This window comes from Pezoporus occidentalis, unplaced genomic scaffold, assembly GCF_034315485.1.
Source record: "Pezoporus occidentalis ecotype Australia unplaced genomic scaffold, CSIRO_AGI_Poc_V1 ctg130, whole genome shotgun sequence".
In the NCBI taxonomy this organism is placed as follows: domain Eukaryota; kingdom Metazoa; phylum Chordata; class Aves; order Psittaciformes; family Psittacidae; genus Pezoporus; species Pezoporus occidentalis.
Window position 1 is genome coordinate 2,257,802 of NW_026913104.1, and position 14,232 is coordinate 2,272,033.

The 14,232-nt window shown below is 51.5% G+C and overlaps 1 protein-coding gene across 2 annotated transcripts in view; it reads right to left on the minus strand.

Annotated features, from left to right (window-relative positions):
• The window catches only part of CDON (cell adhesion associated, oncogene regulated), a 50,849-nt gene extending 37,072 nt beyond the window's left edge, over positions 1-13,777 (minus strand). The window contains exon 1 of one of the 2 annotated variants that reach the window (XM_062608752.1): positions 13,596-13,777. The gene's annotated coding sequence lies outside the window, so the exon portion shown is untranslated. Of the gene's footprint in view, positions 1-3,009; positions 3,035-13,595 lie in introns of those variants that run through there. The other variant, XM_062608753.1, reaches the window with a different exon arrangement.
• Positions 13,778-14,232: the final 455 nt, after the last annotated feature.

A 14,232-nucleotide genomic window follows, 5' to 3' on the forward strand; every position in this document is an offset into this window, starting at 1 on the left:
AAAATCTCATTTTAACTTGCTCCCCAAGAGCGTTTCTGTCAGGACAACAAAAATCCCTGATTTTCAAACCCAGAGAACCCCCCCCCCCCCCCCCGAATTAACTAACCCCCTCAGTGGGAGCAAGCAGAGTTAGATCATTAAATCTCACACCGAGACACCTTCAGAAAAAAAAAGGTATTGAAGCCTGTGGCATTCCAAGAGAAAGCAATCAGACATTCCTGCAGCTCGGCTCCTCAGTGATCTCCGAAGCCTTTGATCACTGACTGTCTTCATGCTGTCCTCCTGGGGTCTGGCAAAATGAGTGTAACAGCTGGCATATAGACTTCATTAGCTTGCTGTGCTGACAGCCTCCCAGGGTTATTCCTGGCTTTTCTGGGAGCTGGGAAAGCCCTGAAGCCATCCTGAGCAATGAAAACCAAACAGAACCACACCGAACTTGTACCTACCGCTCCTCAAGATGTGCTGAAATACACCAAGGATGGAGTTTGAGTGCCAGCAGCAGGTCTGAGATGGCAAAAGGCAACGGGGCTGCCGAAGCCTCATTTTTATGAATGCCTAATGACCACTCAATCATTAACATCAAGCTTTAAGAAGCAAATGCAGCACCTACAGTGTTCATTACCCTCCCCCTCCCCTCTTTTCAGGGGCTCAATCGAGCCAGTCAAGCGTGCAAACCGATCCTGTCGCCAGCAAAAGCATTTCCTTTCACTGTGGTCAGCCAAAAGCAGGGGAAGAAAATGGAAGTGACTTGGAGTTATGGCACCAAAAAGGCCAGACAAGCAAGGAAATAATCAACTCCACATGAGCCACTTCTAGCCCATCACAATGAAAAGGGCCTACGACTAACCCCAGGAAAGGTCAGCGGGACTATGGGGGTCAGAAGCTGGAAAAGGCAATAGCGAGCAGCTGCCAGCTGCAATAAGAATCAATGTGTTCCTAATTACGCTGCCAAGAGAGGGCTGGAGCACGAGAAAAGCCCGGCTGCAACCACAGCTTGGGCAAAGGAAAGGGGAAAAGCATTCAAGTGCTCCTGGTTTACTCTTCCCGAGCTCTGGGACTGCAGTCGCTGTGTTACTAAATGACAGGAAGCCAGCGATGGAGATAAGGAGTTTTGGGCTTGTTGCCTTTTCTTTCTATTAAACACCATCATGAGGCACTTGGATTGGAGTTATGGCATCACAAAAGGCAGGGTTGTGTGAGTGCAAGTAATAAAGTTATGTACTTCAAAGGGATTTTGTGGATGCTTTTAGAGAACAGGCCTAGCAGTCCTGCAAGACTTATTTTCTCCATCCTAAAATAATCCAAAAGGGAAAAACCCCACAAAACCCAGTGTGCTGACAGTGACCCTATAAACCAAGTGTGAAAGACATAAACAGGTCAGGGTGCAGTGAAACCTTCTCAAAGGCATCCACAGAAACACCCCAAATGTAGCTGTTAAATGCGTTTCCAAGAAAAGGCACCTTTGATGTTATGTTCCTATTTATTTATTGCATTTCAAATGAAAGGACACTCTCTAGATCCTTATCCTAACAACTGGAAGGACAGAAATCAGCTGCTCAACTGGGATTTCATTAACACCTCCAAGCCCCTGCCAGTCCCTCGCCTGTCCCCCAAATCCCTCAGCGCCAAGCCAGCATCCAAGGGTTTCCTATGGATATTCCCACTTGATTCAATGGGTATTTTTACCCTTTTTAGGTAGCATGCATTTTTAGAAGCAGCCTTGCACGAGCATCCATGAAGCTTCATGCTTCCTCCATCCCATGAATAAGTGAGGAATCCCAAGAGTGATTTTGGGAGGCTAAACCACCTTATTGACGGCACAGTGGTTTGGAATGGCACGGTATTGCTGCCAAAATACAGACTATTCAGTTGGGATGGCAGATGGCAGGAAAACCAAAGGAGACAGTGACCAAGCTCCTCCAAGGATGGGGGACCTTAAGTCCTGATGCCTTTTGTGAAAATATCACACATCTTTTTCCAAACCTATGAAGCATCCTAAATAACATCAGTATTTACTCCAACTCCCTCACAGGTAAGGGCCAGCCTCACAGGAGTAAGGTGACACAAGACAACGTTAAGGAACCGAGGGGAAAAAGAGAATATTGGCCTAAAGACATGAGCAGAAGTTGGCCTGCCTCAGGATGGAGCAGCAGATCTGGTGCTGAGCCGGTCCCTGGATCTTTCTCTCTTGCTGTCAGGCCTGGAAAGCCTCATGGCTGGTATCAGCTGTTGGCCTCTGATCAAAGTTTAGCTTTCCATTAATCCTTTGAGTTATAAGTGAAGCTGACAGGGAACTCTTTTTTTCAGGAGACAGTTAAGATTACTCAGATACTTCATTTGCACTCCAATATTTCACAAATACCTTGACTTTAAAACCTCGGTCCTGGCGTACATATGGTCTTGATAGAGGAGCGTATGCTTTGGCAAGGAAAACTGGATTTGTGAGCTGAGGGAAGGGAATTTAACAGTTTGTGCACTGCGCCGCTGCAGCACACAGCTGAAAACATTCCCAAGTCCCAGAGACCTGGGCTTTCCATCCTGCTCTACCAGAGACAGGCATCAGGGAGAAAATAAATCATCCCAGAAGCCACTTTCTCACCCACAAACAGGCAGCACAATTAGGTTAATTTTATTATTAACTTGGGGAAAAAAAAAAGCTGAGACAGTCCCCCTGCTGCCAGGCTAATGAAGAGGGTTTGCTTTCTGACTCCTCTAGCCTCGGGGGAAGAACAAGAACAGAGCATTAGCCTAAGACACACTTCTGCTGGGCTGCAATTATGCTTAAATACCAAAATGAGGGCTTTTAGACCCCAAGGGAGCTGAAGGTATCATTAGTCCATCAGTTCCATCACAGCAACTACAGACCAAATACAGCAGAAATCACCAGCCTGGGCTCTTCCAGCCCCCTCCAGCCCTCACCCCCTCCTGCAAGGCACTACTTTACCTTAATATTCCCATTCTTGTCCTCATCTTGAGCTCAACACGCACACCAGTGACAGCTCTGCTCACCTTCAACCGCGTCTCCAAGGGTCCAAACACCCCCTTTCAGCTCCTTCCTGCAGGGCTGGCTGATCCTCGGCGCGAGGCCGTTGGGTTCTGCTTTCCAACCGAGTGATTCCTACCAAGAACTGAGGTTTCACAACCAGTTTAAGGCAATTTAAAGACAGGCTGCTGCCGACGAGGGCAGCAACACCTTCCTTCAGGACCTGGCTTGCATCCTCCTATCTGCACCAAGGATCCTGCAGCCACCGAGTGAGTCAGATCTGCTGGCAGATCCCACTGGAAGCACAGCCAAGGAAAAATGAGGTTGAGTTTTCACCTGGATGAGGGAGCAGCGCAGCCTCAGAGAAGGGTGAGGAATGGACACCCATGCAAAGGAACATTGCACCCTAACAGCACGAGGCATCAGGTCAACCTATGGAGCATCACCCCAGTGCTGTGAATAAACCCTGGACTGCAAGAGCAAGGGCAGAAATGAGTTAAAACCAGGCAAAGCCCATCCGCAGGTGAGACGTGCTCCAGTCTCCAGTGAGAGGGGGACACGCTGTGCTCACTAACCACGCTGCAGGTGCACAGGCCATGGCAAGCTTCAGTAATGCCTCAGGGGTGTCTTTTCCCCTCCAAAAAGTTTGCATTCTGCACGTCAAGGATGATCTCCCGTGATTATAACCTGTGATTGCAACCCTCCTATGGGTGCTACAGCCTGAATCGAGCACGAGTATAGAAAGGACCATTAAGAAGGATGTGGAGCTGTGGGACTGGGTCCAGAGGAGGCCACGGAGATGCTGCAAGGGCTGGAGCAGCCCTGCTCTGGAGCCAGTCTAACATGCCTGCTAGGTTTTGAGGTGAGAAACAGTTGCTGACAAGAACAGAAAGCATGGCTGGGCTCTGCGAGAGGACAGCAAGCTCATTCCCAAGGTGATTCCAGATGAACACTAACACCTTGTCCCTTGGGAGCCTGCAGCAAGCAACATCCCTAAAAAATGCAGGGAAATGGGTTCTTTGAGCTGCCTCCCCCCCTGAGTCCAACTCAGTCTGTTGCAACTTGCAGGATCCATGCTGACTGCAATCCCTTAAAGGGAAGCACAACTATTAAACCCACACCTGCAGCCAGAATTTATAGCAACCTCATCTACTGCTGTCTTACATCATGGGCAATTAGGAGCCTGTGAACTCATGGCTGCAGGATATGGGAGGCACGCTGGAACCAGAGAGCAGAGCCTGTGTTACAGCACAGTTGTTAGTCACCCTTTGGAATTCTCCGTGCCTGTGGAAGGCTGAAACCCACACAAAACCGAGCAGCAGCTCCATTTTGACTCTGGTTCCTAAATAGAAGTGCTGTCCTCCACTTGGGATTGCTGCTTCCCATTCCCTTTACAGCAGCCCGTCAGCTGCAACACACAATGCCAACACACGCTGCTGCTGAACCCGGTCTCCAGGGCAGACCTCAAGGAAAGGAATCCTGACACAGAGGGGAATATTCCTCCAGGAAAACCTCCTCCTTAGCCTCAGGCCCAGATAAAGCTGCCTCAACACAGCTTTTATCAACAAATAATGCGTTGGTCGGGCCAGGTTTGCTCCAGCAAACCAACCAGGCTCCCATGCGAGGAGAGGGGAGCTTGGGCTGGGTTTGCTCAGGGGTGGTGCACAGCCAAGCCCCATCCCACCTCCTTCCTCATGCGAGCAGAGCACGGATCCAGGGGAAGGAGGCAGCAGTGATGATGGAGCTGTCACCTCAAGGTTTGGGATCTCCAGCTCTGCCTGCTGCACGGACCCCAGCCCAGAGTGGATGGGCTGTACCAGGACCGGCGATGTCAAACAGCAGGAGTTTGTGAGTCAGAGCCCTAAATCTCCTGCTGGGAATGGGGGGAATGGCAGCTGCTACCAGCAGAACCAGTTCAAACACGAGTGACTGATAGGAAAGCAGTCAAGTTTCATTACGGGCACCGGAGAGACTTTTCCACCAGGATAACCTGCCCGCGACCTGCTCTCACTCGCACAGACACATCCCGCTCTGCTGAATGGGATCGCTGTTCCAATGGCCAACAGCAGACTGGTGATCCCAGGAAACCCCTTCCCAAAGGGAACAGGGACACCACTGCTGTGGCTTCAGGCTGCAGAGAGAAGCTTCGAGACTCCTTACAGCACAACAGCTCCCCTGCAAGACGTTAATGCCGAGCTCAGCAACACGCAGGGGCCCTGCAGAGATAACCGGGATTGATTCCATCCCACGTTAGCATCCATCAGATAGGAAGAAAAACAAGATGAAGCAGCACCACAGCATTAGTCTTCATTTAAACTTGGCAAAGAAAGCACATGTTTCTTTTCTTTGCTGGCTTCTCTTTGTGTTTTTTAAAGCAATCCCAGACTTAGCCAGAGAAAGGTGCCTGGACTTTTTAATATCAGGGGATCAGAAGGGACAACACTTGTCTGCTTGCCAGGCCCCAGATAAGTCGGGAATGCTGGGGCTGAGCAGGCCAGCATCTGCCTCCCACAACATACACACTTCCAAGGGGAAAATAAACAGCTTCACACCTCTGGCTCGGAGAAGGACCTCAGCTTCTCTGAAGTCCTCAACCTGCAGCCTCTCCACTTGAGGAAGAGGGGTCAGGAGGGTGAAGGTTACTTGCAGTTCCCTTATTCCAGCCTAAAGGACAAAGCTGGAAACTTTCAGGCTCCCATTACACTGGGTGGGTGGATTAGGATCTTCACTAGAGCCCATTGGATCTGGTGTTGCCAGTGTGTTTTACCATAACCGGTAAGAGCTGGCTTGGATATATGTGTCCATAACACGTCTGGATACGTATCAGCAATGGCAAATGCACTGACTTGAAAACCAGACCCATTTTTAAGCCCTCGATTTAATGCTACACCCCATCTGGGATCTGCTCTGACAATGATTCACAGCGCTTAAGAGACTCAAGCCACACAAACTGCACTAACTTGAGGATCCATGACCCGGCTCAGACTCCTCCCTGGTTGATCCCGACTCACGCAGCAACCTGCACCCATGAAAACGCCTCAGTCTGGGTAGCTGGATTAAAATGCTCTCATTAAACTTGATATTTCAACATATTTCAGGGAGTTTTGATAACAACTTTTTTGATTACATCCGTTGCCAGCTTCCTTCTACACCCTGACAAAGATTTAAAGTGTACATTCCTATTTCATTCTGCAACCAAGATTAGTGGCAGGAACAGAAAACATCTCCTGTTCCAAACCCCCTCAGGGTTTTCCTCCTTAGCTTGTGCTTTATTAGAGGAGACTCAGCTCCCCATCAAGCTCTGATACACTGTCACTGCGGAGTATTTAGGCAACACCAAAAGGCACCTTCTGAAAGGGCTCTTGAGAAACAAAGATACTTCCTGAAGCTATTGTGGACGTGAAACAGCTCCTCAGAAGTCACAGCCCTCAGCAAGCTTTATGAAAATCCAAACCTACGCTGGAGTGTAGCCGTAATCTGGGAACGGCTGTGAACTCTTACCGTGGGGAATGGGGGAACAAAGGAAAACCACATGCTATTGTTGAGTTTGACTCCACAATACACTTCATCTACATGGAGCTGGAACATTACGCAGCAAAACTCTTCAGCTACTAGAAGTCACACACAGGCAGTACCAGTAAAACCCATTCCTAAAGAGGGAAATGCCATTAGGAATGCCCTATCATTGCCCCACACTGCATGGGAATTCTCCAGCACAGCTGAAAGCTGTCCCTCACACTTCCAAATCCCATCCCAAGAGCATCGGATCAGTGTGAGGACACCAGTTCTCACAAAACAAGGAAAGCCAAAGCTGATTGGCTTCAGCAACTTGACCTTGAGCTATCAGCTTTTCCCAGTGAGGCTGCAACAGGATCAGGGTCCTAAGCAGAGGGAAGAGCCACCCAGGCAGCCAACGCCATCGCAGCTCACAGCCTCCTTGAGCCTGTCAACAGGACCTACCCTCGATGGGTTCCAAGATGCTAAAGCTACGCGAAATGCTTAAGAGCTGCCAAAGAGTTATTCCAGCATATCCATAGGGATGATAACAGATTTAGCTCCATGAATTCCATTGCTAAAGTTGTGCAACTCCCTCCCCAGCCTCGCATCCTGTTGGATGTGCACTGTCGAGGACTACACATGTGTTGGTGGGGAAGATCTTTGCTGTGTGGCTCCAGAACAGCTCCAACCAGCTCAAAAGGTTGTGGATCCATCCATAGAACAGTTTGGGTTGGAAGGGACCTTAAAGCTCAGCCAGCTCCAAACCCTGCCACAGGCAGGGACCCCTTCCACTAGAGCAGCTTACTCCAAGCCCCTGTGTCCAACCTGGCCTTGAGCACTGCCAGGGATGGGTACTGGATAGGCAAATGGACAGATCTGCTCCAGCACAAGTGAAACATCTCCTTAAACATCCTGTTTCTACTCCTGAGCTGCCCACTGCCATCTCCTTGTCCCAAACAACTTCACTCCCACATTTTCCATTTCCAAGCTTCCACAGATGTTTTCCCTGGACACAGAGCATGCTGCCTTGTGTCTGGGGACAGTCATCACCACTAAAGACCAGAGCAGTGCAATCTCAGCCCCTCGGCAGTGCCAACACTTCTATAGCTAGGGTAAGGCGTACGTGCAGACAGTGATGTCACGGCCATGTGGCCGATGTCATGTCCAGAGCCCATAAGCACGTTCTCTCCAAGCCAAACCTCCCCCTGGCTTGGGGGGGGGGGGCTGCAGTTCATCTGCTCATCCTGGGAGCAGAGCCTCTGGCACAGCCCCATCCCCATCCCCATCCCTGCTGTGGTGCGGGGAGCTGGCGCGGATGCGGGCTGAATGAAATGGTGAAGACAGACGCTTTCAGGAGAGGCATCCACGTATTAAACAAATCATTCACTTGGAGCCCCGGCTCCTACTTGCTCTTGGTTATATTATTCACTCAAGAGTGGATTAATCCATCACTGCAAAGGAATCTCCTGATCTCAGAGATAAAGGCAGCAAGTCGTGCACTGACTCTGTGGATCCTCCTGGAAATTGCCGGCCTCTCTCATACCCTTATTTGGGCCGATCTATCAGCAATCCACAAACAAGGGGCAAAAAAAGGGAAATTAAAAACTGGAAAAATACCCCCTGAGTGCAGTGATTTGGCTTGGGAACACTGAGACTGGATCAACCTGGAAACAAGCGGGGGATGTCAGCCGGGAAGAAGCATCCTTGGTTTGCTTCAGAGGGGGCCACGTTACCCATCCTCTGCTCTTCCAGGCAGGAGAGGAAAAGACACTGGGGGTTCCGCCATGTAAAAACAACAGAATTTCTCTTAAGCTTCTTTAGAGTGAGGCCTTACAGCGAGATAAATGGTTTGTTTTACTCAGGGAGGACCAGGAAAGGAGCCCGCAGTACATTCCCTTGCTAGAGCAGACACAAGGTCTCTACACAGCCCACAGCAAAACACCCCCGAAACGCACACCAGTGGTGCACAGCCCCTTTCCCAACAAGGGGCTGCTCATGGCACAACCCTTTCCCCACTTGCTTGTGTCCTTTGGTGTTCTACAGTTCACTACAAGGAATACCATGCAGTTAATACAGGCTCTGCATGACTGCGAGGTAGGAAATAGTAAACCCGGCTCTGAATTAAACAAATAAGGCTCAACCACTCGGTTCATTATCAGATACAATGGTTGAAAGTCTGCGGGGAGAACTAAACAGCAAAAGGCAGGGTATAAATCAAAGGCAGGATCAGGCAGACAGGTGAGGCCGAGGGCGCGGTTTCACCTTACAGCAAAGCCACGGAGTGATGGGCTCCTTCCCCCAGCTCCAAAAGTATTCCAAACCCAGCCGGCCCATCCATCAGGGGATTATTTCTACACACACCCCCCCTGCAGTGCTTGAGTGAGCTGCACTGGTTGCATCGGGCATTTTGGGGATGAAGGGGGCCCAGCCAGCCCCCCAACTCCCCAAGGCAAGTGGCTCTTGGCTCAGCAGCAGCATCCAGAGCACGGGTTTAGGAGACAGCAAAGCCAATTTAAGAGCTGGCTGCTGCCCAAAGGGGCCAGCCCCACATCCCCCCCGCACCCCTCCAGCCCCCCGAGGCCTCCCCACTCATCAGGGTGGAAGATTTAGCAGCTCTGGGACTGCAGGGCAAGATCCAGCCCAAAGTGTGGGGCTCGCTGGATTCCCACAGCGGGGAAGAGGCAGGAATGTACCTGCCACCTCCTGCAGCAGCGAGTCCTGCAGCGGAGATGTAACGTGAAACTGTGCCCAAGGAGCTGTGGAGGGGGGAAAGAAGGGGAAACTTCGAGTCCCACCTGGCTGGAAGAGCTCCGAGACATCTCCTAGGCATGGGAAATGGGAGAACAACCCACCTTGTGTGATTATTTTCCCTCCTGTTGAAAGACAGACAGCATTTCTCGCATTGAGCAGGGCCTTAATGGGAAAGGCAGGTGGTCTGGATGCACAGGGCTCAGTCCTGAGTAGGGCTGAACAAGCAGTTTACCCTACAGTGATAACTGTCACTGGAGAATCCTCATCCACACCAGAGAGGGAGAAGCAAGAAGTGGAAAACTACAACGCACTCAGCCCTGGAAGCTGTGCTGAGCCATCTACCAAGGCGCTGACTGGGTGAATACTCAACTGCAAAGAAGATATATACATACACATAGAGGAGATGATCCAGTCTCAGAATTCCTGGGACGGAGTAGCTAAAGGAACACAGCAAAGAGGTTTATGCTGTATTTGCCAAGGACAAACATTGTCCCGGAGCTAATGACGTGGGGAAAAGGGACACACAACACCAGGGCTCGCCACCAGGACAGTGGTGAAGCTGGTAGGAAGGGGAATATGCTTGGGGAACAGGCCTAGCAGCAGCTCATCTGCTAACAAACTGCGTAAAGCCAGCAAAAAACATGGACAGAGAACACAATTTGGTCTCCATGTCCCAGCTTTAGGAATCCGGATTGCAAGACAAGCTGGAAATCCTCGTTTGCAGGGGAAGTTTGACCAATTCCATTTGATACAACATTTAAAGCCTTTAACAAGACTTTAAGCTCCATAAGCCAGTGTTTTGGATCAGTCTCACCCCCATTCCAGGCAGGAATCAGCTCAGAAGCTTCCCAGCCCACTGAAACACTGAGGAAAACCAGAAAACAGAGGGAAAAGCCACTGCAGACGTGGAAAGCAACGTGACTCAGCTGAGGGAGCCACAGAGCGTAAGCAAGGCAGCAGAGAAACCCTGACTCTACACACAGAGGTCAAGTTTACAGTATCAGTTAATTCATACAAATGAGGCACTGCCTAACAGAAGGTGTTCAGCAGGTTTCCCAGCAGCCCGGTAGAGCGATTCCATATAAGACATTACCTGGAATACCACATCTCAACAGGTCTGTGGGTCTCAGGGCTTCTGGTACCAAACCAAAGGTTTCCGAGCCTCACTGGTGCCACGTTCACTACCAGATTCACTACCTTTGCATGGGGTTTTACATTCACTAATAGTTTTAGCCCGTTTCCTCTTACACCATCCCTTGTTCCTTGGGAGCAGAGCCCAGCCCCTCCTGGCTCCATCCTCCTCTCAGGCAGTTGTAGGGAGTGATCAGGTCCCCCCTGAGCCCTCTCTTCTCCAGACTGAACCCCCCAGGTCCCTCAACCGTTCCCCATCACACTTGTGCTCCAGGGCCTGCACCAGCTCCATTGCCCTCTCTGGCCCCACTTCCAGCACCTCAATGTCTGTCCTGTAGTTAGGGGCCCAGAACTGAGCTCAGGATTTGAGGTGCAGCCTCACCAGAGCCCAGTGCAGGAGGGAAGATGTGAAGTAGAAGTTTTTTCCACGTGAGGAGGAGCAGCAGAAAGTGATGCTCAGCTACACCCTGCAATCCACATTTGCATCAAGCACCACTTTAGAAAACAGCTTCATCCCCCAAATCATTTCACCGGCCCATGCTTCCCTGTCCATCTTTTTGGCACTAGGTCTTATCTGAAGCAACCACCACATTAACTGTGTGTTCTTGGTCTGACCACGGCAAAACTGAACTGCTGGGGGATGGCTGAGGAGGATTTACGAGATGCTGAGCTCCAGCACGGCCGCACAAGTGAGTCAATGGTGCTGCTTCACAATTTCCACATCTGCAGAAGCAGCCTTTAAACCGAGCCAGTGTATTTTTAAGCCGTGACAGTTAAAATCCTCCAGTGACATCACCTGAAGTCAGAGCACAGCTGCCTTATTCCTCTGGCACGCCAGCCAGCCAAAGTAAGCACAAGCGTCGGTTTATGGGCTTGCGGCACACCTTGAGATAATGAAATTGATGGTGGGATCTGCCCCCCCACCCGGCCTCTCCTTATGTGTGGTTTTTCTTCCTCCTCGCTTTTGGGGTAAGAAACCCAAAGTTTAGCACCAGCGGAGCCCAGCCAGGCTGCCCAGCAGAGGGAGTGCACAGGGGACCTGGCCCAAACACCAAAAAGGACCGGCAGGCAGAGAACCAAAAGCACCAGGCAGAGCTGGTGTCCCACCAAGTGCTTGCAAAAGGAGGGAAAAATCACCAAAATTCCTTAAGGGATGGCAAAAAAAGCCCCTCGAGCTGTTTTCCACGGGGTACCGGGGCTCCTGTGCACTTCACCTTGCTGGGACACGGCTGTTTACAAGTGCTTGGGGCAGCTTAAGGGTGTAAATCGCATTAATCCAAGTGACAAAACTGCTGAGCTCCTCCTTGGGTGAATTACTAATCCCTCGCCACTCGAGCTGCTCCCATCTTAACTCAGAGGAGTAAAAACCCTACCTTTTAGTAGAGAGCTGGCAGGTAACCCAGTGGATCCCATCTTGGTATTTCTATCTGCGAGCCCAGCGTTCAATAACCAAACAGTTTTGAGCAACAGAGATGGGTTTCTAAGGCTGCTTCACAAATCTATGGAATTTTCTGGGATGCAGAGCCAGTCGGAGGCTTGCCTCTTGGTTTGGAGAGGGGATTACAGGGGGAAAAAATGTTTATTCCCTTTTACCAGAGCAGTGCTCCATTATCAAGCCCTCCGCATAGGATGGGCTTGTAACTGCTTTAAAAGTAGGGCTTGGTTTTGAGGCGTTTGAATCGTGCTCACCGCCTGGTTCAGTTTGAGGGAACAAAAGCACACTGGTTGTAACATCAAGTTTAACAGCACAGCGCTGAGAAATCATGTTCCCTGCTCCCCGAGCCGGGAATTTTTGGGATAGAGCGACGCAAAGGAGCAGCCGTTGCCCTCGGCAACCGCTCGTACAAAAGCACTTTTTCCTCTTCAAGAAGTACGGGCGGGCAGTACATCCCATAAATCGCAACTGTCAAAACACCAGGGTGGTGGGAGATGAGCAGAAAAGCCAAGGGGCTCCATGCAGCTTGGATTTAAGCACTGGCACAAGCGGATTTACCTGCTTTGGTCAAAGAAAACCGGGCTAGGAGCGGCAAAACCCCCCCAGAGAATAAGAGTTTATGTGCAGCCGGTAACCCCAGTGCCCAGCGGCTGTGGAGTGACAACCCGGGTGTTTGGGTTAGTAAATTGTATTTCTGGGGCATGTGTGAAAGATACAACTCACTGAGTAAACACCCCTTCAGAGCTGACAGCTTTACAGCCGCAGGCTTGGCGCGGCTACTCCTGCCCCGAAACCTCGCTGTGCAGAGAGGCAGCAAATCATGTGGGGAAAAGCAGTAAAACATACTAAATAATTAAACATAAGCAGCTACATAAAGCCATCCCATTTACCAGTCCTTTAAAAAGTTACGAGGCAGGGGCAAAATAAACATCACCCCTTGAGCTGTGTGGCACCTTTCGGCTTAAAAACACCAACACTGAAAACAGGCAACAGGCGACTGGAAAGTTCTTTCATTATAAAGTCGGTGACTGTGTAATTATTGCTGGTTTTCTGGCAGAGAGACAACGCAAGCAAAAGCCATTTCAAGTCTGGGAATCGGATGGCTTTAAGGATGAAGGTGATTAATAGGAATAAAGTGGTAATAATAGAGATAAGGTGTCACCGCGCTGTGCGGCCGCAGTCCTCGGGCATCACGCAACCTCAGCTTTAGGGGCTGACTTTCAACTGCTCAAATCACTGCAAAAGTGACTTTACGGATTAAAAACAAGATCTGGGATTATGGATTTTAAAACGGGCAAGAAGCGAGACCAGCCCCGCGTCCATCCCCTGCTGCGACCACTTCAGAACAGCGTTTTAATGGCAAATACAGCCCTCAGCAACTTTCACTGCGAAATAAGACCGTAAATCAGCAACAGGCTGAGGCAGAGCGGCGAAATTGCGCTCTGAGGGTGATTTTAACCCAGCTCACCAAAGCGCTCTCTACACATCAGCTCGCTTTGAGCCTTTCCTCCGCTCAACCCCACAGACCGAGCACACACACAATAAAGTAAGAATAATAACCTCAGATGGTTTGAATAAACCCCGCGCCTGAGCCCCGGCTTCAAACGCAGCCAGATAAACCCCTTCGGCTCCCCGGGCAAGGGACACACGGGGTAGAGACCCCCTCAGGTGCCGGTTCTACCGCTCCATCCCGCCCGGGGCAGCCGGCTCCGGGGCTGAAAGGAGCCGCCGATCCCCCCGCAGCGTTCCCACCGAGCCCCCTTACGGCGCCCGCCGGGCGGGAAGCAGTCGCGTTACCTCCGTGCGGCCGCCGCGCCCCCTCCCCGATGCGGGTCTCGGTGCCGGTCCCGCTCGGCGGCGGCTCCCCAGGACATTCCAGGCTGAAGCAGGCGACCCGGCGGACGGAAACCTCCATCCAGCGCCGCCCGGCCGCGCCGCTTATCTCTATCCCACCCACCCACCCCCCCCCGCCCCGCTCCCGCCGGCACCCCGCGCCGCAGCGGGCGGTGGTAGCGGCCGCGCCTCCTCCACGCCTCTCCCTTCGCAGCTCCGCCTCCGCGGAACGTACCAAGGGCTGGCGGAGGGGAGCACCGGGGACGGCACCGTGGAAGCGGCGGCGGAGGCAGGGGAAAGGGTGCGCGGCCAGGCTCGGCATCACCGCGGGGCTGGAGGGGAACGGGCGGGCTCAGCACCGCAAGGGACGGCGCTTGCACCCGCCCGACAACGTACCCGTGTAATGAGTACCCGTGTAATGTGTACCCGTGTACCCATGTAAACGTGTACCTGTGCGTCCGTGCAACACGTGCCCGTGTAATGTGTACCCGTGCACTCATGCACATGTGCAACTGTGCACTCTTTCACCCATGCACACATGCAGGCGTGCAACCCTGTACTCATGTAGCCATGCATACCGTGAAACCATGTACCCGTGCAG